Here is a 21,774-nt window from a genome sequence, read left to right as displayed (position 1 = left end):
AGGATACATGGGGTCATTTATCCTTATCCTTTATCGACAATGACGACAAATGATTCATCAGCGATTGCCAGATATATACACTTTCAACACGGGGATGGACATGAGGGGATACTGTAAAAGCTCCATCCACAGAGGTATTGGGGATGAGGTACCAGGCGCTCTGCACTGTTGGGGAGGCGGGTAGTTTTAAATCCGTCATGTAGGGTGGCAGGGAGGCAGGGAGGGATGGGCGGGAGGGATACATAGTTACTGTATTCTTAGTTATGACTTTAACATTGACCATGACACGACTTGAAAGATATTACCTAGCACTCCAGCTTCGATATCCGACTAACCTCACCCCAATAGTAGACTTCTGTGACGCAGGTACTCACCCTAGGTGATCATATCATGTCTACACCCACTTTTCACCCTCCGGGTACCCCCACTTACAGCTCCTTTCATGGAACGTGAATGGCCTTAGGATAAATTGAAGAGGGGGCTTGTGCTACAGTACATCAAATGCCAGGCGCCAGCGGTGTCCCTGCTCCAAGAGACCCAGGTGGTGGTAACAACGTGTAGGGCCCTGGATAGGTGGGGCTTCAAATTAGTGGCACACTCAGGATTCACATCTGGCTCGAGAGGGGTAGGGATCCAGATTAAAAAACAATTCCCATTTATTGTCCAACAAACGTGGACAGATGACCAGGGGTGATTCACAGCAGTCACAGGCCAGTGGGAAGGGTGACAATTCAATATTGTCACTGTATACATCCACCCAGCGTTGCACCCGATTGCCTTCCCGGCGCTGAGCGCGTTCCTTCTTAAATTTCCAGAGGGTGAGTTGATAGTAGGATGTGACTTCAATACTACCTTAAATGACTTAGTGGATCGGATGCCCCCAGACAACAACACCGAACAACATCCCGACTAGCTGACTCGTTGGACACACTGGACCTAGTAGATGACTGGCGCTCCCACTTCCCCCTGGCACGGCAGTATACATTCCACTCGGGCGCACACAACAGCCTCTCCAGAATTGACTATGTACTCACACAGTCACTTAGCAAGGGGCATCTCGGACCACTCCCCAGTCCTAACCAAATACACCCTAAATGCCCCAGCCCAACGCTGTATATTCCCCCATTTATCCAGGCTATCTGAAGAGCCCTAGGATCTAGAAGGGCCTTACTGCTGCCACCATACATTATTTCGAGGAAAACAAGCTTTCAGTCTCATTCCCCCCTACCCTGTGGGAGGCCGATAAGCCAGTCATTAGGGGACAAGCAATCTCCCTTATTGCAGGCCATAATAAAGAAAAGACTAAGATAACGGAGGTACTAGAACAGGAGGTATGCAATCTAGAAACCATACACTCCCCAGGCCCCTCTTAACCCAACACAGCCCACTTAAATACGAAGAAACAGGAATACAAAGAGCATATGTGGGAAGGGGCCAAGGCTAGGCTAGCATCTACCCACCACAGAGTTTATGAAGTTGGGGACAAAGCGGGCAAGCTCCTTGCCTGGCTAGATAGACGAGAGAGCGAGCTGATAGATTGGTGACTGGGCTTCAACTCGGGAGAGACCATCACGGACTCGCAACATATAGTGGACGCATTCACGCATCACTATGAGAAGATTTATACCCCTGTTGCCACAGCGACACCAGATGAAGCCGCTGGCCTTCTTAGAGACATCCGTACAGCCACACTTACGGCAGACGAAGCCCAGTTACTTGAGGCCGAGTTCACACCAGAGGAGATAGCAACAGCTATAGGTGGTATACAGTCTGGGAAAGTCCTAGTACCTAATGGCAATGCTATTGAATTATATAAAAAAGTGGCAATGAGATTGGCGCCATACTTGCAGGGGATGTACACAGCCAGTCTAGAGGTGGGAGAACTCCCTAGATACCAACGCATAGCAACATTAGTTGCCATCCGCAAGCCAGGGAAGCCGGTCCAAGATTGTACCTCTTATCACCCCATCTCTTTGCTCAATGCGGAGGCCAAAATCTTGGCCAAAGTATTGGCCAATGGATTAACCCCCCACCTTGCTAAACTAGTGCACCCAGACCAGTCTGGCTTCATGCCAAACAGGAACATGGCGCTTAAATTGCGTCGCCTATTCGGTGTGCTGAGCCGAAGACATACTATCCAAGAAGATGCCATTATCCTTTCACTCGATGCACATATGGCCTTTGATATGATAGATGGCCATTTTTTTCGCAGTCCGCGAACACATAGGGCTAGGCCCCAAACTTAAATCCTGAATACGGCTACTATATACTAAGCTTCTGGCACAAGTGGTAGTCAACGGCAGACTCTCTGACACATTCCCCCTAGGAAGCGGTACGAGACAGGGTTGACTGCTGTCCCCGCTCCTCTTTGTCCTAGTGTTGGAGCCACTGGCAGCCTGGGTTAGGAGAGATCCCATTATCTGCGGATCCGATGGACGGAGGAGTGGGAAGACCGGATATCTTTGTATGCGAATGATATCCTGTAATATATATGGCATCCCGAAGGGCTCCCTGAGTAGGCTACTGAGCATTTTTTAGACCTATGGTAGATACTCAGGATATACAATTAATTGGAACAGGTCTATACTATATGTCCTGAGCGGCCCCCCTTCAGTGTTGCCCAGGGGCTGTGAGGTGAGGGTGGTGAGAGACTGCTTCCGATACCTCGGGATCACCATTACAAACAGTCAAGATGACTTCATGAATAAGAACCTGCAGGAGCCACTGAAACGACTATGTTGGGGCACCAAACACTGGCAGTCCCTCCACCTGACTCTATTAGGACGATCCGCACTTTTTAAAATGATGGCACTAACCAGGTTTCTTTATGACCTGCAGAATACCCCATTTCCAGTTTACCCATCATACTTCAGGGCGATAGAGACGGTAGCGTGCAACCTCTTATGGGAAGGGAGACCGGCCCAAATAGCCATCGACAAATTGGTCAGAGGGTGGCACGATGGTGGCATAGCACTTCCCAACATACAGATGTACTATTGGGCCGCTCAGCTTGCCGTTCTCAAGCAGTGGATTCATTTGCCCCAGACGAAACCCGCATTCTGCATCGATCGATTTGTCTTGAGGGAGGGAGGGGTCATGAGGGCACTCTATAACAAAACTCAAGAGAAGCGCCTCACAGGACCCACTGCACTCACAGTCCACATATGGCATACAGTCCACAAGAAGCTGGACTGGTATAAGACGACAGCACAGTTTACCCCACTCTGGGAGACCGGGAAGTTGGGCGGGCTGGGCAGTTGCAAAGGGTTCAAGCAATGGGACTTAATAGGAATCTTGAGGGTCGGTGACCTCTGGGTCAGGAGGAAGGCAATTCCATTTGCACAGCTCCAAGAGAAGTACGAAATGGCATCAACAGAAAAGTTCCGCTATCTCCAAATTCAGCATGCACTCATGGCCACCATTCCACCATCGACTACCCTCCCAGAGGCTTCACCATTGGAGGATAGGTTACTTTTGGAACATGTTGACTGGAGAGCTATCTCCCTAACCTACCAGAAATCAATAAATAACCAACCAGACACCACAGTGAGTCTCCGTGAGAAATGGCAGGCAAACATTGGGGAGCTAGACGAGACAGATTGGCATGAAGCTCTAGAGTCCCCGCGGGTAGTGGCAATACCCTCTAGATTGCGACTGCCCCAGCTCAAGGTGCTCCACAGAATGTATTTCTCCAGGCTGGAGCTAACCAAAATGTGGGGCTATAGGTGCATTCTTCCATACGATATGGGACTGCCCAGACATTCAAGCATACTGGGAAGCGATCATGAATACAATAACACGAGTCAGCGGAGCTCCGATACCACCAGACCCCAAACGATGCCTCCTAAAAATATGGGAAGCCACAAACCTCTATCATGCAGCCTAAGGCTGGGCGACACTGGGCATGATGATAGCGAAACGCAATATTGCCAAACACTGGGGAGTGCAAACCGCACCAACACATGCAGACTGGTGTAACAATATTGACTGGGTCATGTTGGCCGAAAAGGCAGTATACGTAAACAGAGGCTGCCCCAAGAAGTGGGAATGGATATGAGGACGGTGAAACAAATTCAGGGGGAATATTTGTACATTGCTGTTGAGGGGATCCGCACAGGAAAACAGCTGAATGGTGTACTGTAATAAAGAGTGGAGGGAAGGCTATAAGTGATGTGGTTTTCAAAACGAACACATGGGTGGGGAAAGTGGGGTGTGATACTGAAAGTCAATAATAGATTGCATGTACAAAACGTATGTTGGACTATGCTTTCAAGTCGTATATTTAATAAAAGAGTTTAAAAAACCAAAAACAATGACGACGTATGATAGGTACCCATCGTTGTATAGCTAGTCTGGGAGCAGAGTATGAATGTAATTCATTGTACGCCAGATCTAGTATTGGAAAAATGTGGTCACTAATGGTAAAGTGGGCCTAGCGGCAGAGGATGAGGGCAACCCTTTGATATGTCACTTCTGATCAGTAGTTCCTTAAGGTGCCAGACTAGATCTGGAAAAGGTGTAAAAGCTCCCCTGAAGAGACCAGGGGTGCGTTTCCTTTTACACCTTGATGAATGTGCCACCTAGTGCTCTGATGTCATTTTCTATGCCCTTTGACACAGGTTTGATGTGCTCTTATCTGAAGTTGTCTTTTGTTTAAAAGGTTGCCCAGTGCTGTAGATCTTGATACTTGTAAAACCAACAGTTGATGGACAGAATGCAGAACAATGTCATACATTCACCCCAGTACAGAGATATGGGCCTGAATCCATCATTTTTTTGCTCACCATGCCATTCCAGTTTGAACCCAGCCATATGCAAATCAGTCTTGACCCTGTGCCTCATGGGAACAATCCAGCCCGAACTGCCAAGCCAGATCCTCCCTGGACTGGAACCAAGCATCCTAGGACCGGTTTCGGGGTTTCACCCCTCTTCAGCCAGGATAGCTTGATTCCAGTGGCATGGAGAGCACGGGACTCAAGTCTGAGCATACCCGTCCCACTCGGGGTGACAAATGCAAAAACAACAGTTGATGGACAGAATGCAGAACAATGTCATACATTCACCCCAGTACAGAGATCTGGGCCTAAATCCATCGTTTTTTTGCTCACCATGCCATTCCAGTTTGATCCCAGCCATATGCAAATCAGTCTTGACCCTGTGCCTCATGGGAACAATCCAGCCCAAACTGCCAAGCCAGGTCCTCCCTGGACTGGAACCAAGCATCCTAGGACTGGTTTCGGGGTTGCACCCCTCTTCAACCAGGATAGCTTGATTCCAGTGGCATGGAGAGCACGGGACTCACGTCTGAGTATACCCGTCCCACTCGGGGTGACAAATGCAAAAAAACCAGTTGATGGACAGAATGCAGAACAAGGTCATACATTCACCCTAGTACAGAGATCTGGGCCTAAATCCATCGTTTTTTTGCTAACCATGCCATTCCAGTTTGAACCCAGCCATATGCAAATCAGTCTTGACCCTGTGCCTCATGGGAACAATCCAGCCCGAACTGCCAAGCCAGGTCCTCCCTGGACTGGAACCAAGCATCCTAGGACCGGTTTCGGAGTTACACCCCTCTTCAGCCAGGATATCTTGATTCCAGTGGCATGGAGAGCACAGGACTCACGTCTGAGCATACCCGTCCCACTCGGGGTGACAAATGGAAAAACAACAGTTGATGGACAGAATGCAGAACAATATCATACATTCATCCCAGTACAGAGATCTGGGCCTAAATCCATCGTTTTTTTGCTCACCATGCCATTCCAGTTTGAACCCAGCCATATGCAAACCCCGAAACCGGTCCTAGGATGCTTGTTTCCGGTCCAGGGAGGACCTGGCTTGGCAGTTCGGGTTGGACTGTTCCAATGAGGCACAGGGTCAAGACTGATTTGCATATGGCCAGGTCTAAACTGGGGTGGCATGGTGAGCAAAAGAATGATGGATTTAACCCAGATCTCTTGACTGGGGGTGAATGTTTTGATTTGTTCTGCATTCCGTCCATCAATTGTGTGTCTTTTGCTTTCTCGCCCTAAGTGCACCAGGTATGCTCAGACGTGAGTCCTGGGCTCACTGTGCCACTGGAATCAAGCTATCCTGGCTGAAGAGGGGTGAAACCCCGAAACCGGTCCTAGGATGCTTGTTTCCGGTCCGGGGAGGACCTGGCTTGGCAGTTCGGGCTGGACTGTTCCCATGAGGCACAGGGTCAAGACTGATTTGCATATGGCCAGGTCTATTTGTTCTGCATTCCGTCCATCAATTGTGTGTCTTTTTCTGTAGATCTTGATACTGGCTCTCCAAGCTCCTGCCCAGTCTCTCACTGTTACTGTGTATCCACACTAACTAAGTCTGAGAATAAGTTCTGAGCCATCTGGGACCCTGTTTGATCCATTCCTTCATTTCCTCTGATGAACCATGTAGGCCAGCAAGAGCGCTGTTGGTCCAGATCTCTTTCCAGATCCAACTTCGGATGTAATGTTGAAGACTCGTGATTTTAATCTGAAAGAGACTTCTAGCCTCAGATTCCTGACCTTTGAATATCCCGAGTCGTTAGATTGGAACCGGACGAGTTTTGAGCAGTACCCCTGTGCACCGGTAGGTGGCATTGTTCGACTCAGTGGCGTCAGCACTGGAAGTGAAATGCACTGTACCTATATAGGCTTCACCTCGGTCTGCTGACGTCAATTCTTTCCTTTCCGCCCAAGATATTTTTAATCCGGATTGAGCTTCTCCTCAGTCGTTTTTTGACTGGTCTTTTTCTACTTTTTGTTTACTCTTTTGAGATTTTTTTCTGCTGGTGTGAGGATGTCACTAAAGAAACCAGCTTGTTTCAGACTTCGTGGGACCTGTCAAAGGCAAATGTTGATGACAGACCCTCACTTGGTGTGTTTGTGGTGCCTGGAGCTGGGACACGATTCCAAGGTGAATGAGGTTTGCATGCCATGCACCCCAAGGTGCTGAGGGAGTGATCTCTCGCACTCATCGCTGCCCAATCCCGGTCAACTCTGCGACACTGGAGGTCCTGTTCGCCTAGGAGGTCCTATGACCGTACCCTTTGTGGAGCCCCTCCCGACGTTCATCGTCGCACTAGAAGTCATTGGGAAAGTCCGACAAACAGAAGAAGTCCTAACACGTTTCGAGATCCCCGCGTCTGTCGAAGTCATGCGACAAGACAAGGAAGCGTCAACTCTCCAGGCCCTGCAAGTCGGCAAGGTCTGATCAAGGATCGCTCCGCGCTTCCCCGATTTTCCCAGAGCGACCCTCGCCAAACTCAGAGAATTATATGAGGCCTTGCGCCTTCTCTTTGGGCACCCCAGCCCCCCTGGAGCACCTTCAGGCTCCAGGGGCACAGGAGGGTCCCCTGCTGCGACCACGTCGACGGGTTTGCCGTTGGCACCAGTCACCCGCCAAGGATGCCTCGCTGGATCGAGAGCGGAGCTGCCAGCGAGTCTGAGACCTTTCTCAGCGCTTGCCTCAGTGCCAGTGCTGACAAGGGTCCTAGGCGGTGAAATTCTCTTCGTTAATTCCGACTCTGGCCCGAACCCGTATGGTCATTGTTCGACGCCAACCGAGGACCTTCTTCTCTGAATGGAGCTGATGCCTTATTTGATGGATAGGCGTGGTGAGGGAGACATTTGGCAGGGGTCTATGGATCCTTATGGAGAAGACCCAATTGAGTAGGACAAATGGTATGAGGAACTGGGTGAGGCCAGTGGGTTAGACACCTTACCTTACACTGACCTAGTTTCCCTTCCTACTTTGGCTATGGATGAGGGAGCCTTGTTTCCTCGTGTGCAACGTTTCCTCGTTTGTTGTGCGCAGGGCGGCTGAGGTCCTGGACCTTATCCTTAACTTAGTGGCAGTCAAGACTAATGTCTTTACGGAGGTGTTTGAGCTGGGAGTCACCCCCTCAGAACCCTTACTCCCATTCAATGAAGCCATTACACACATCTTACTTGGGACCTAGTCCAAGCTCTGCACAGGGGCTCCTGTGTATAGGGTGATTGTCTACCACCATCGCTGCGCTCCTGCGATCCCAGTTTCCTTACTCAGCACCCCACCGCGGAGAACTTGGTAATCCAAACCTCCTCATCTCAAATCCACCCCAGAGCTTTTCCTACCACTCCACCGGTTAAGGAATCCAATTGAATGGACATCTTTGGTAAGAGAATGATCTCTTCCACCAACCTGTCTCTGCGTTTGGTGAACACCGCAAGCCTGTTCAGACGTTATTCCCATTCACTATGGGATATGGTTGCACAAGTGCTGCATATGGTTCCCGAGGAGGCCCGGGACATATTCTCTCAGGCTGTTGCTGATGGGAGAGATACGGCTAAGTTCACCATCTGATATGGGCTTGATACGACCGACTAGCTAGGCAGAGGGATTTCATCGTCAGTGGCCTTGTGATGCCACGCCTAGCTTAGAACATCTGGCTTTTCAAGGGCTGCCCAGGCTACCATCATGGACATGCCCTTTGATGGCTTTCGCGGAGACAAGGTGTATTCAGCTCTGGAACACGTCTACAACAGCAGGGCTACAGCTAGGTCCTTGTGCTTGTTTATAGCCCCGTATCAACCCCTATCTGCCTTCTGCCCCTTTCATGGCCATGCCTCCAACCATGCCCATACCCTCCCAGCCACCACGGCTAGCAAGCTTCCCAGCCTTTACGTGGCTGAGGGCATCTGTTATTGTTGGACGGTGCCAGTGACGGCTTAGTCCATGGCCCCAGCGTGCCCCTTCTAGACCACCTCCCCTCTTCTTAGACTCATATTAGCATCTAGTCTCCAGAGATATTATGAGACCTACCTGATTTTCCTTTACAAGGAGCCTGGACAGTTGTAGTTGAAGCCTGCTGCAGTGTTTTGAGGTTATGTTACTGAGGGCATTGTAAGCCTTGCTATCAGACTTGCAGGTGCTTCTGTTGTAGTCTTATGGCCTGATTTAGATGTTGGTGAAAGGGTGTTTACTCCATAACGGCACAGAGTGAATTACTTCTTCACCCTTGCGAAGTCCCCATCTGTCAAATTCTGAGATGTCCATCGGCGTAGCAGACGTCTCTAGCATTGGCAGGAATGGCCGTCACGGCGGTTCCTGTCAAAGGATTGTAAGTTTGATAGACATGACGGATCCGCATGGCAGACTTACAAAGTTTTCTTTTAATTTTCCTTAACATAAGCAGGATTTTTTTTAGGAAAATAAAAAGATCAATGCTCCCCTTGCATTTTGCATTTTTCACTGCCCATCACTGCCAGGTTCTACATGGCATTGACGGACAGTGAAAACTGGGCATGTGTTTTCCCACTCTAAATTGGATGGGTGGACACATGGCTGAACCTCCAATGGCCCTTATTCCGTAGGAGGTCTATGTCACCGGCTGAGACAGAATACTCGCAGCCATCGACATAATGGAGGTGCACCAATCTCCAAATGAGGCAGGTAGATCTTCTGTTTGGTAGTTGCAACAGAGTAAACTCTCCGCCAATCTCAAAATCGGCCCCGTAGGTTAGTTCCTTTACCTTTGTTTTTAGGTCTCGCCTGACCCAGCGCTTGCGCTGGTCTGACGAGACTTTAAGTAAGGGCTTCAAAAAATGCTACCGCCGGCCTACAGCTTGCGTGCATGTTCGCGGGCACGCGCTTATGAGTAGAGGCGCCATATGGCATTCCTCATGCTCATTAAGCGCATCGCTTGCCTCGCGCTTGATCGCGATTGCGATCACTTTCACTTTCGAGGCCGCGCATGCACCACTCCCTTTATACTCTCCCTTGTTTTTTACTTTCAGCGCGCACACAATACCTGGGCTTGCACCCCCCCTCACTTTTACTTTTGTCGACTTGTTTTGACTCGCTCACACAACTACAGCAGTCTTGATTCTTGTCTTACGCGAGGCGCCATTAACATTAACATTTGGGGCAACAAATGGCTGACGGAGAGGTAACATAGCATGTTTTGTCCTACTCGTTGAAGCTGTCTGCCATCTGGCATTCTCGTAGTTTCATTTGTCTTCTGCTTGCGGGTGGTGGCGTTGTACCGGGGGATTAGCTATGGGTGTGCTCCTAGTACTGTCCCTCACACTGAGTTTTGAGAAAGGATGGCAGCATCGTTCACCCTCTAGATTAAAAGTCTGACGCGTTAGATGCTCGAACAACTAACGCTGTTGCCCGTGCACTCATTCTTTATGGAATAACATTGAGGGACAGCCATCTAGAATTTAGCACAATATTTAAGCGAAACAATGAGCATGTTTTTCTCTCGTCGCAATAGACGTACTTTCAGAGTACTTGGAGTGATTTTTTGTTTAATCCCAAAAAGCTGTGCGTTGGGTTTGTAGTCAAACCAAGAATTGAGGTTTATTCACTTCCCCTTATTCTGTCCCTGCATCCAACACCAGCGATCCAAATCATGCGAATCATTTCTCTCCCAGCTGCAGCTTGTAATGCTTCATAAATATATGGGAGCTAGGCCAACTCGCTCTATCTCTACCTCGCTCTCTCTACCGCTCTACCTCTCTCTACCGCTCTCTCTCTCTACCGCTCTCTCTACCTCTACCTCTCTCTCTCTACCTCTACCTCTCTCCCTCTACTTCTCTCCCTCTACCTCTCTCCCTTTCCCTCTACTTCTCTCCCTCTACCTCTACCTCTCTCCCTCTACCTCTCTACCTCTACCTCTCTCTCTCGCTCTCTACATCTACCTCTCTCTCTCTACCTCTCCCTCTCTACCTCACTCTTTACCTCTCTCTCTACCGCTCTCTCTCTACCTCTCTCTCTACCGCTCTACCACTCTCTACCGCTCTCTCTACCTCTCTCTCTATCACTCTACCTCTCTCTACCGCTCTCGCTCTACCTTTCTCTCTCTACCGCTCTACCTCTCTCTACCGCTCTCTACCTCTTTCTCTACCGCTCTCTACCTCTCTCTCTACCGCTCTCTCTCTACCTCTATCTCTCTACCTCTCTCTACCGCTCTCTCTCTACCTCTCTCTCTCTCTCTACTGCTCTACCTCTCTCTACCGCTCTACCTCTCTCTACCGCTCTACCTCTACCTCTCTCTACCGCTCTCTCTCTACCTCTCTCTACCGCTCTCTCTCTACCTGTCTACACCCTCTCTCACTACACCCTCTCTCTCTCTCGCTCTACACACCTCTCTCTCTACACACCTCTCTCTCTCTCTACACACCTCTCTCTCTTTACACACCGCTCTCTCTTTACACACCGCTCTCTTTCTACACACCTCTTTCTCTCTACCTCTAAGTGGCAGCCGGAGCCTGATAGCACTGCTTGTCTTTTTTTTTTAAAAAAAGAAAAAAGCATTGGCATAGCCAATAGGTCTCGCCATTGGGGCCTTATAAGTGTTTAACCATGCAACAGTTAATGTTGTTGCACCAAGGATATTGTGATGCAGAACTAAATACTTATAAGGTCCCAAAAGCGATGCCTATTGGCTATGCCAATGCTTGTTGGTTGTTGCTTTCTGACATGGGGGCATGTGAACTCAAACTGTTTGGCTCCTCTATGTATTATTCAACTCACATTGTGGAGGTATGGTGAATTGGGCATTCCGAATTTAATCTGTTCCTGTTCTGAATTATGTGGATGCTGTTGGCGCAACATGTTAGCTATTTTTTCTTCTTTCTTTGTTTCTTTGCTTGTATGTGATATTACCAGTTGCTCCAGGATGGGAGCCGAGTTTGGGCTACACTTGGCTGCTGAGGCATTACAGCAAGCAAGTGGATAATTTCAGATTGGGTGCCCTCATGTTTGGCGAATGGCTGTCTATCACTGTCTCCTTAGGTTCTTTTACTTTGTGTTTGCTCAGTGTCTTTTCAAACTTTCTATAGTTATGGCTGTTTTTCGCATATCTTTGTGAGGTTTGTTGTTATATTGTCTCTAATGCATCTTTCGTTAACCATTTATGGGTCCACAATGGAGAAAGTGGTTATCTTGGTCCTGCTCCCATTAGTTGTTTGAGTTGTGCATGCAGATGTTATAGGTTCCTCCTATGGGTAGTGATCTTCTATGTACTACTGGCCTCTGATACATGGTTTTGTTTCAAGCACCCTTCTTCCTATACTCGTCACTGTGTGGGATTTTCCTTTGTGACTCTTACTTTCATTTCTTCTAGTACACTTTCTCTATTATACCTCATTCAAGTTGGTGGTTTTGTGTGTTTGTTCTTGGATGGCTATGACACGGTTGTACGACGGGTGGTTTCTACTTTCCATTTGCTCAACAAGGCGACCTTCTGTTGTTCAGGCGTTTGGGGTCTGGAACCTGACTCCTTTCCTTCCCTTTGGGTGGCTTTCATTTTTGCGGCTCATCTGTTGCTGCCACCTGACTGCTTGGCCATTTGATTTCTGCAATATTTGGTGTTACTGTGTAGGCTTTTTTATTCTTTTCTCTTGTGTATTTCTCTGTTGCAGTGGCGTGTCCTTTGGTTAACAAATCTCAGGATGCAATTCCTATCTATCCTGCCTGTGTTTGGATGGTTTAGCCTAATTGCTGTGATTGTGAACAATTTAGCTGTTTCTTTCCTGAGTCCCACCTCTATGGGGCACTGTATAGGTATCAATTCATAAGATGAGGAATGTGTAGATAGAAGGAAACCCTTACTTGCCTTCAGTAACAATCATTCTGATGGATTCCCTATCTGTAGAATATTCACTGACCCACCCGCCTCCTCGCTCTGAGGAATAGTTACTATGCTGACAGTAAGAGTTTCTTTATTTGGTCTGTATTCCTTTAAGTTTTTCAAGAATGTTTCTATTTCTAAGTGTGGGGTGGGGAAAAGAACAAAAACTGACATCAAACTGCCAGGTGGCACAAAACAATTGTCTGTGACGTTACACCCAGGAAGGTATCGGTGTTGGCTGAGAAATTGCTCCACCTGTCTGCACAGGAGAGCTAGTGCAAATTTTCTGGATCCAGTACCACATGGAGAAGATTCATGGGGTGAAGAATCTGTCTTAAGATACAGTATCCCCCAGAAAGATCGTTACAGTTTTTCTTCTGGGAGTGAAGATCACTCCTGGTACATAGGACCTATGAAAAGGCCTCTTCATCTGTGACTTCATCTGCCTCGAATGTGACAACATCCTCGTATGCATGCTGCTGATTGGCACCCTGCCATCAGGTCCTGTTTGCTGCACTTCGTTGATGCGGGTCCAGAGCTGTTCACAACAATTCACTAATGAAATTCCTCAGCAAAAAGAAGTTGACTAGATCAAATGTCTCCCCCCTAACGCACTGGTGTTTAGTCTTTTTAATGCAGTGCTGTCCCCAGCCTGTAAAAAATTCATTGGCACTCCCCAGAATATTTTTTCACAATTACTGTATGACATTAGTAGCTCTAAACCCATTTAAAAATTCAATTATTTAACATTCAGTTCTGGCTTTTAAAATGCAATCAAATACACGATTGTCAACAGGCTATTGACATCCTGGTCACCCTAAAGTGTAAACCTAGCCACAGTGTGGTCTTTTATCAGACATGGGTGGGAGGGACTTTGAGGGTTGTTTAGAGCCCCTTCCCCTTTGATACCTACTCCCAACATTGGACATGAGGAACAGGAGATGTTACTAATAGCCATGACAAAGTGGCTCACTGCAACTCTGTTTCTTTTCACTAAAAACACAGTACTGTTTTCAGCATGATGCTTCTCTTGGCCTGTGCCTTCCGCCCCCAGTTTGAAGATCTCTGCCCTGCGGTCTCAATGTTCAAACCCTGTTGAAGATGTTGTTAAACAATGTCTTTGTTGGATACGCACAATATTTGCATGTGATGTCTTGGATCCCATCACAACCTTTCAGTCTACAACTCTTTACTCTGTGTATCCTGAGTCAGGTTGAGTTTGGAAGAAAAACTTGTTAATTTAATAAAAGCATAAATATCTGTTGCAAAGGCGATATTTAGATTGCATTTTGGAGATTGCCAATTGGCCGTGAATGCGGTGTCTAACTATGTTCATCCCTGTTTCACTTAATGTTGGCTGATTTACAATTTTCTCTTTGTTTTTTTCAGTTTTTATTATTCTATTAAGGAATTAATCTTGTATTAGCTAGTTTTGATTCCCACTTTAATTCTAGGTGCTTTCATATCTCAGTTGTGACTGTTGTGAGTTGTTTGAGAGGGCTTACGGCATGGAGTCATAATGAACATTAGTGTGCTATAGCTCAAACATCTTAGGATTGCCAACGTGGCACTTCTTTGTTAGATTTTCCCGAAATTATCCATTTTGCTTCCTTACACATCAAGAATGTAGTCTGGTAGATATAAGATTCTGCCACTTTCAGCCTCCCTTGTGTTTTTTTGAATTTGTGAGTTGGCCGTAGCAATTTATTTTTCTTCACTGTTCCAATTAGATCTGAAGATTACATCATCTATGATTTGGAAAAATCTTGGGCGTAACCTTTGTGGAATCATTCTGAGAGTATATTTAAATAAAGGAGTAATGATCATCTTGATGGACACTAAACTATCCACCAAGTAAGATTTGAGGAACCACTTCATTGATATGTCTTTTATCTTTGGAATAGTGATGTCGATATTTTATTTAACCCTGTATTCCATTTTATTTTTCAATTAGAGGCAAAGGTACTTAAGGGAGCTAGTTTACTACCTCAGATCGTAGTTCTCTATCATAGTCTTATTACATAATACATTTGGGCCTGATTAAGAGCTGGGGGCTACATTTTGATTTTCCAAGAACATGAGTTTGCTCAGTGAACGAAATTCCAAGTTGAGCATTAATCATCCCACAAGCTGTTTTCTGCATGTGTTAACAACATTTGTAAAGATTTCACCTGGGTACCTTATTTGATGAGATTTAAACATCTGGAGAGTAAATTAGTGAACAAAACCAAAGAGATCCACCTTGAAAGATGTTCAAAAAAGTGTGTTACCTATCTTGGTAGGGCGCACACAGTGTTTGCTTAAATACCCCTCACACACCAAAAGGGCCCTTGGTGCCATGCTTCATCATGGGGGTCTTCCCGCCCCGCTGCGGGACGGGGCGTGCTTCAACCTGCGACTACGCGGGAGCACTGATATTACAGTACTATGTGTCGTGTAGGGGTAGTGAGAGGAAGGGTCAAAAGTGAATGCGAGGAGTGAGTTAAAAAGGACCTGGCCTCGTGGACTTGAAAAACTTTATTAGGTCGTTGAGGCTGGTGCTATTAAAAGGGGTGGTTCGGAGATGTCTTGCGTGTAATGTGCGGATACTCCTGATCAAGTCGACATGTTTTGAAGCATCAAGGCTTCTTCATCAGGACTGGGAATGATCACTTCGGTACTCACTATTTTACTATCAAGATGTGAATTAAATAGTGTGCTATATACAGAATAGTGAAAAAATGCAAAATATCATGCACTTCATACAGTATCCAATTGGTATTTCTAAAATGTATGTCTGAAAAGAGAAAGCACAATTAGTAATACAACTGTGCCTTCCAATGCGCAAACACGTGTAGCCTGTAAATACAAAGTGCCACAATATGACGGTAGTGTTATTAGCCTTAGTTGTAACTTTGAACAAAAAGTGCCGTGACCTGTTGGAATAAACAAGGACGAACAAGACACACACACATTAAACAGAAAACACACACTCTATAATTGCAATCAAAGCAAATGGAAAAAAACGATGAGTGGGTAAGTATATAGATCAAATACCCAAAGGTTCATACATACGAGGATATGTAGGAGGCAATGCTCCATGAGCCTTTTGACGGGTGGGAAGGGGGTTGCCACTGTATTCTAATGGGTAAAGAAGAAGAAGGGGAGGTGAAGAAAAGGGGGGTTGCAGTCCCAATGTTAGGGGTTCAATGAGATCCGTCTCAAAATCTGTGTTCCACCGGTTTCCTACACGGCTATGCCGTACTCACGTAGTAGTCAACTCGGCCCCGCTCAAGATAACGCCATCCCGCGGCTCTGTGGTGTGATTGAGTCCGCGGGGAAACGCTCTATTTATATCGCAGGTAATTGGCAATTGGATCTAAATCGATTGCACCTGTGACAGTACGAACCGGAAGTAATGTCCGTATACTTCTGGTCACCAGGACGTAATGAAAACTAGACCGATGGTGTTCAGCCAAAGGTCCAACCGGAAGTGACATAGCCCGCCGGGGTCTAAAGCGCTGGAGCGCTAACCCAGTACTGCCGCTATGGAGCAGGAAGTGTGTATTAATACCTAAGCTCAGATGTCCCGAGTGTGCAACTTCCCAGTAGGTTTTGGCACATTATGGCTGCAAAATGATTGTTTTAAATGAGCGCAGTAACTCCCAATACAACATTAAAGCAAAATTCAATTCAATAATGGGTATTGAATGGCAGTCATTGGATACTTGCTCCGTGGGGCGGTAGGCATTGCAAATCCTGTTACCGGTCCCCAACTTGGAGGGAGAGAACTTGTTAGTCAGGCCATGGCGTGATTCAGAGCCTGCCTAGATGTTATCAGCAAACTACAGCAGATTGCGGTAGGGGGGTTATCTCAAGAGCACAAGTGACTCGTGGTGAGGAACTCCTCGTGGACTTTTATTGCCTCTGAAGGTATGATCAGAGAGCAGGATCTATGTAAAAAAGGGGGGGGGGTTGATTAGGAAGAAAGTCTTAGAGCCAGTGGTAGGCTAGTCCCCAAAGGGGGTTATTGTTGCATGGATTAACAGTGTTCCAAGGTCTGTGAGCAGTATGCCTCTATGATACTGTCGCCTTTTTTGGTTTTAAGATAGTTGAGCCCAAGGTATGTCGTCATTAAGACCAGTCACGTGGGTTCCCAGATGGAACACCCATCGTTGTTCTTTTTCCAGCAGGCCATCCTCTTTGTGGAGTTGCTCGATCACGGTCCACTTCAAGTCGTCCACACTGTGGGCCTCCGCTAGGTAGAGACTCGCCATCTTAGTGGTGCTCTTTTTACAGCGTACATTGCTCTTGTGCTCGCCAATCCGAATCCTTACTGTTCTTGATGTCTTGCCGACATATTCTAGTCTGCACGGACACGTGATCATATATATCACGTTTCTGCTATTGCAGTAAGTGAATCCTCTTTGTTCCCAGACTGAGCCATTCCTGAATGTGATGGTTTTACTTCTTTTTGTGAGATTACATGTGCTACAGTTACCGCATGGGTAATGACCCTGTACGTGAGGAAGGGTGGTGGTGGCCATGTCCCTTACAGGTGTCACATGAGGTCTAGTATGGACCAAGATGTCCTTTAGGTTCCTGCCTCTCTTGTGGGAGAACATGGGTTTTGGAAAATTGAGGCTTCCGCAATTGAGAATTCTTCAGTGTTTATTCACTATTGGATTGGAGTTAGTGTTGAAAGTAGTTACGCATATGGGTCTAGTTTCCTGTTCTTTGGGAATGTGGTTTTCCAAAAGAGCGTCTCTGTGGTTGTTTCTTGCCTGTTTCAAACCTCTCTTCACAATTGGTTCCGGATAGTTGCGTTTTAGTAGCTTGACTTCCAAATCGGATGCTTGTTTTTGGAAATCTGTGAGTTCAGAACAGTTCCTCCGGAGGCGGAGGAACTGTCCACAGGGGAGATTGTCCCAAAGGTGTCTGGGGTGGAAACTATTGTAAAGGAATAGGCAATTCTTTGCCGTTGGCTTGCAATGTGTGGTAGTTTTGAGTTTGCCACTGTCCGGATAAATGTTTAGGTCAAGGAACACCAGGTTAGTGTTGGAAAATGTACGAGTAAATTTCAGGAATGCGTTTTGTTGGTTGAGCCATACCATGAAAGCTTCAATGGATTCGGCATCCCCTTTCCATATCACCAGCACATCGTCGATGTACCGTTTCCAGACAATGATATTGTTATGGAACAGGTTGTGCTGATGCAGTATTTTGTTGGTTTCTAGATGGTGTACGTAGAGACCCGCCAGACTGGGGGCAAAAGTGCTCCCCATGCTGGTCCCGTGCTTTTGTAGGTAGTGTACCCCTTCGTACAGAAAGAAGTTCCTTTTCAGGGCTAGGGAGATGCATTCCATGAGCACGTTTCGAGGTGTATGGTAGTCCCATGTTGTTGAGAATAATATTTCCTCTATGATGGCAAGGGTTTCGTCATGGGGTAAGCTAGTATACAAGCTTTCGACATCAAGCCCCAGTAAGAGGTGTTGGTCTGGATCGGAATGGAGATCCTCGAGTAGTTGTAACACGTCCTTTGTGTCTTTTAGATAAGTGTCTGTTTTCTGAACTAAAGGCCACAGGAATGCGTCGGCCAACCTTAGAAGGGGTTATACTATGGAACTGATCCCCGACACAATCGGGCGACGGGGGGGGGGCATTCCAAATTTTTGTGGATTTTTGGGATGGTGTAAGAATATGGTGTCCTAGGTGATTTCTGGGTGAGGAAATCAGCCTCCTTCCTCGATACCCAGTCATGAGCTGTAGCTTCTTTAACCATCCCCACAATCCGTACCCATATCTCCTCTGTTGGGTCATCATGGAGGACCTCGTACTTTCTACAGTCTTGTAGAAGTTTCCTGCATTCGGTGTCGTCATTTTATGTTGTTTGGATAACAATTGCACCCCCTTTGTCAACAGGTTTTATGACCAAGTTAGTGTTGTCAGCCAATTGTTGTAATGCTTCTTTTTCCAATCGTGTGATAGTCTGGAATATTTTCTTGTCCTCATTAGGTATAGTAGTCAGTTCCTCCATTATTGCTTTCTCAAAAGCAAGTGATTCAACTGGTAGTGTAAAATCCAAAGGGGTGAAGGTGGATTTCAGTCGCAATCCAGTTTCCGATGTCTGCTCCTCTGTTGTCTCTGTGGTCTCCTTGTTGGCAAAGAAGGCCCGTAGTTTTAAGTTTCGTATAAACTCCTTCATTTCCAGGCAGAGTTTGAATTTGTCCATCTTATTGGTGGGGACAAAGCCAAGTCCTTTTTCCAGGACATGTTTCTGGGGCTCCGTAAGTGTGTATTCTGTCAAATTGACCACTAATTGCCCCTCCTGCTGGTTGATGGTTGGTTCGCTGTTGCTCTCATACTCCTCGTTGATACTCTCGCTGCGTCCCCCTGACTCGTTTCTCCAGTGGACCTGGTTGCCTCTCCGGTTCCTTCCTCTCGGTGGGCCGGGGCGTGCTCCTAAAAAAGGCGGTGGTCCGTAGTAGTTATAGTCTTGTGGTGGTGTGTTCCAGTATTGAAGTTGTCCACCCATAGGTGGCGGGCCATACGTATAATATGCGTAGCCGGGTGGTCCCTGGTAATGGTCCCAACCTCTTCCTCTTTGTCTATAGGGCCTCTGGTATTGGGTTCCACCTCTCTGGTTCCTCGAGTTGCTGCCTCGACTCGAATGTGAGTCGCTCGATCCTGCATCGGACCAGTCACTGTCCGATCCCTGTTAGCTGTGGGTCTCATTGATCACATAGTCATCCGGTATGTAGGGATAAATACGTTTGTGGCTGAAGGCTGCAGTGTCCTTTTTTAATTTCTTATATTTTCTCTGTTTTAGTGAGAGAAATGAGTGAGTACGAAATCTCACTGAAACTCGTGCTCTTGAGATAACCCCCCCACCGCACTCCGATGTATTTTGCTGATAACATCTAGGCAGGCTCTGAATCACGCCATGGCCTGACTAACAAGTTCTCTCCCTCCAAGTTGGGGACCGGTAACAGGATTCGCTATGCCTACCGCCCGACGGAACGAGTATCCAATGACTGCCATTCAATACCCATTATTGAATCGAATTTTGCTTTAATGACTGCCATTCAATACCCATTATTGAATCAAATTTTGCTTTAATGTTGCATTGGGAGTTATTGCGCTAATTTAAAACTATCATTTTGCAGCCATAATGTGCCAAAGACTACTTGGAAGTTGCACACTCTGGACATCTGAGCTTAGGTATTAATACATACTTCTTGCTCCATAGCGGCAGTATGGGGTTAGTGCTCCAGCACTTTAGACCCCAGCGAGCTATGTCACTTCCGGTTGGACCTTTGGCTGAATACCACCGGTCTAGTTTTCATTACGTCCTGGCGACCGGAAGTATACGGACATTACTTCCGGGTCGCACTTTCACAGGTGCAATCGATTTAGATCCAATTGCCAATTACCTGCGATATAAATAGAGCGTTTCCCCGCGGACTCAATCACACCACGGAGCCACGGGATGGCGTTATCTTGAGCGAGGCTGAGTTGACTACTACGTGAGTACGGCATAGCCGTGTAGGGAACCGGTGGACCACAGATTTTGAGACAGATCTCATTGAACCCCTAACATTGGGACTGCAACCCCCCTTTTCTTCCCCTCCCCTTCTTTCTTTATCGATTAGAATACAGTGGCAACCCCCTTCCCACCCGTCAAAAGGCTCATGGAGCATTGCCTCCAACAGATCACAGCACTTTTTGTTCAAAGTTACAACTAAGGCTAATATAACTACAGTCACATTGTGGAACTTTTTATTTACAGGCTACACGTGTTTGGGCATTGGAAGGCGCAGTTGTATTACTAATTGTGCTTTCTCTTTTCAGACATAAATTTTAAAAATACCAATTGGGTACGGTATGAAGTGCATGATATTTTGCATTGTTTCACTATTCTGTATATAGGACCCTATTTTATTCACATCTTGATAGTAACATAGTGAGTACTGAAGGGATCATTCCCAGTCCTGATGAAGAAGCCTTGATGCTTCAAAACATGTCGACTTGATCAGGAGTATCCGCACATTACACGCAGGACATCTCCGAACCACCCCTTTTAATAGCACCAGCCTCAATGACCTAATAAAGTTTTTCAAGTTCACGAGGCCAGGTCCTTTTTATCTCACTTCCCGCATTCATCTTTGACCCATCCACTCACTACCCCTACACGACACATAGTACTGTAATATCAGTGCTCCCGCGTAGTCGCAGGGTGAAGCACGCCCCGTCCCGGAGTGGGGTGGGAAGACCCCTATGATGAAGCATGACACCAACGGCCCTTTTGGTGTGTGAGGGGTATTTAAGCAAACACTGTGTGCGCCCTACCAAGATAGGTAACACACTTTTTTGAACCTCTTTCAAGGTGGATCTCTTTGTTTTGTTCAGATTTCTAGAGGAGGACGTATCCACCTCCAGTGTCCAGGCTAGACACTACCTCTTCACTCCACACTCTTGTGTGAGTAAATTAGTGAACCTGTCATTGTCAGTGTCTGATGCTTTACCAGATGGTAACCCAACAATTTATTTAGTATTCTGTATCTAATATGGGATTATGCAGCTCTCCTTTTTCCAGGGCTACCGGCGTCCATAGCATAAGATGAGGATACTCTCTTTATTTTCAGCCATGTAGCATCTCATTGATTTTTCAATCCGTATAATGTTCTTTGTGTTTCCTAAAGTCTCCAGAACTTCATTTGGTAGTGATCTTTACTTCATCAATAGTGTTTCTAATAACTGTGCAATCAGAAACAGATATATGTTCAATTATCAAGCAGTCTACTCTTTCCAAACGGTTGTTGTATACCAGTACGTCACTTCTCTTGATTTTGCACTAATCCTTTATTAATGCAAAGTTGTATGTGTGTTACAATGATTTCCAACTCTCTGGATGTGTGCAAATTCCTCAGTCTGGGTTGTGTGCCCAGCCTTTCAAAGATCTGAGACATATTGGCTGTGAACAGATTTCAGAATATTGGAATGTGTATGAGGCTGTGTGTAGATTCCTCACTCTGGGGGTGTATGTCCTGCTTTTCTGTGAGCACCCTTGCACTTGCTGTGTGCACATCCCTTAATAATTAGGCGTATTCGGTTCTCTCCACTCTTCTACCACCAATTAGATCTGCATTATCAGATATGTCCCACATTTT

The 21,774-nt window shown here is 46.7% G+C and overlaps 1 protein-coding gene across 1 annotated transcript in view; it reads left to right on the top strand.

The window, feature by feature from the left end:
- SHANK1 (SH3 and multiple ankyrin repeat domains 1) overlaps nucleotides 1-21,774 on the top strand; it is a 1,748,119-nt gene that overhangs the window by 421,890 nt on the left and 1,304,455 nt on the right. The gene's annotated exons all lie outside the window — the stretch shown is intronic.

The sequence above is a fragment of the Triturus cristatus genome, chromosome 7 (assembly GCF_964204655.1).
Source record: "Triturus cristatus chromosome 7, aTriCri1.1, whole genome shotgun sequence".
Classification (NCBI taxonomy): domain Eukaryota; kingdom Metazoa; phylum Chordata; class Amphibia; order Caudata; family Salamandridae; genus Triturus; species Triturus cristatus.
Note: the sequence above shows the minus strand (reverse complement) of the source record. Positions and strands in the feature narration are given on the sequence as shown.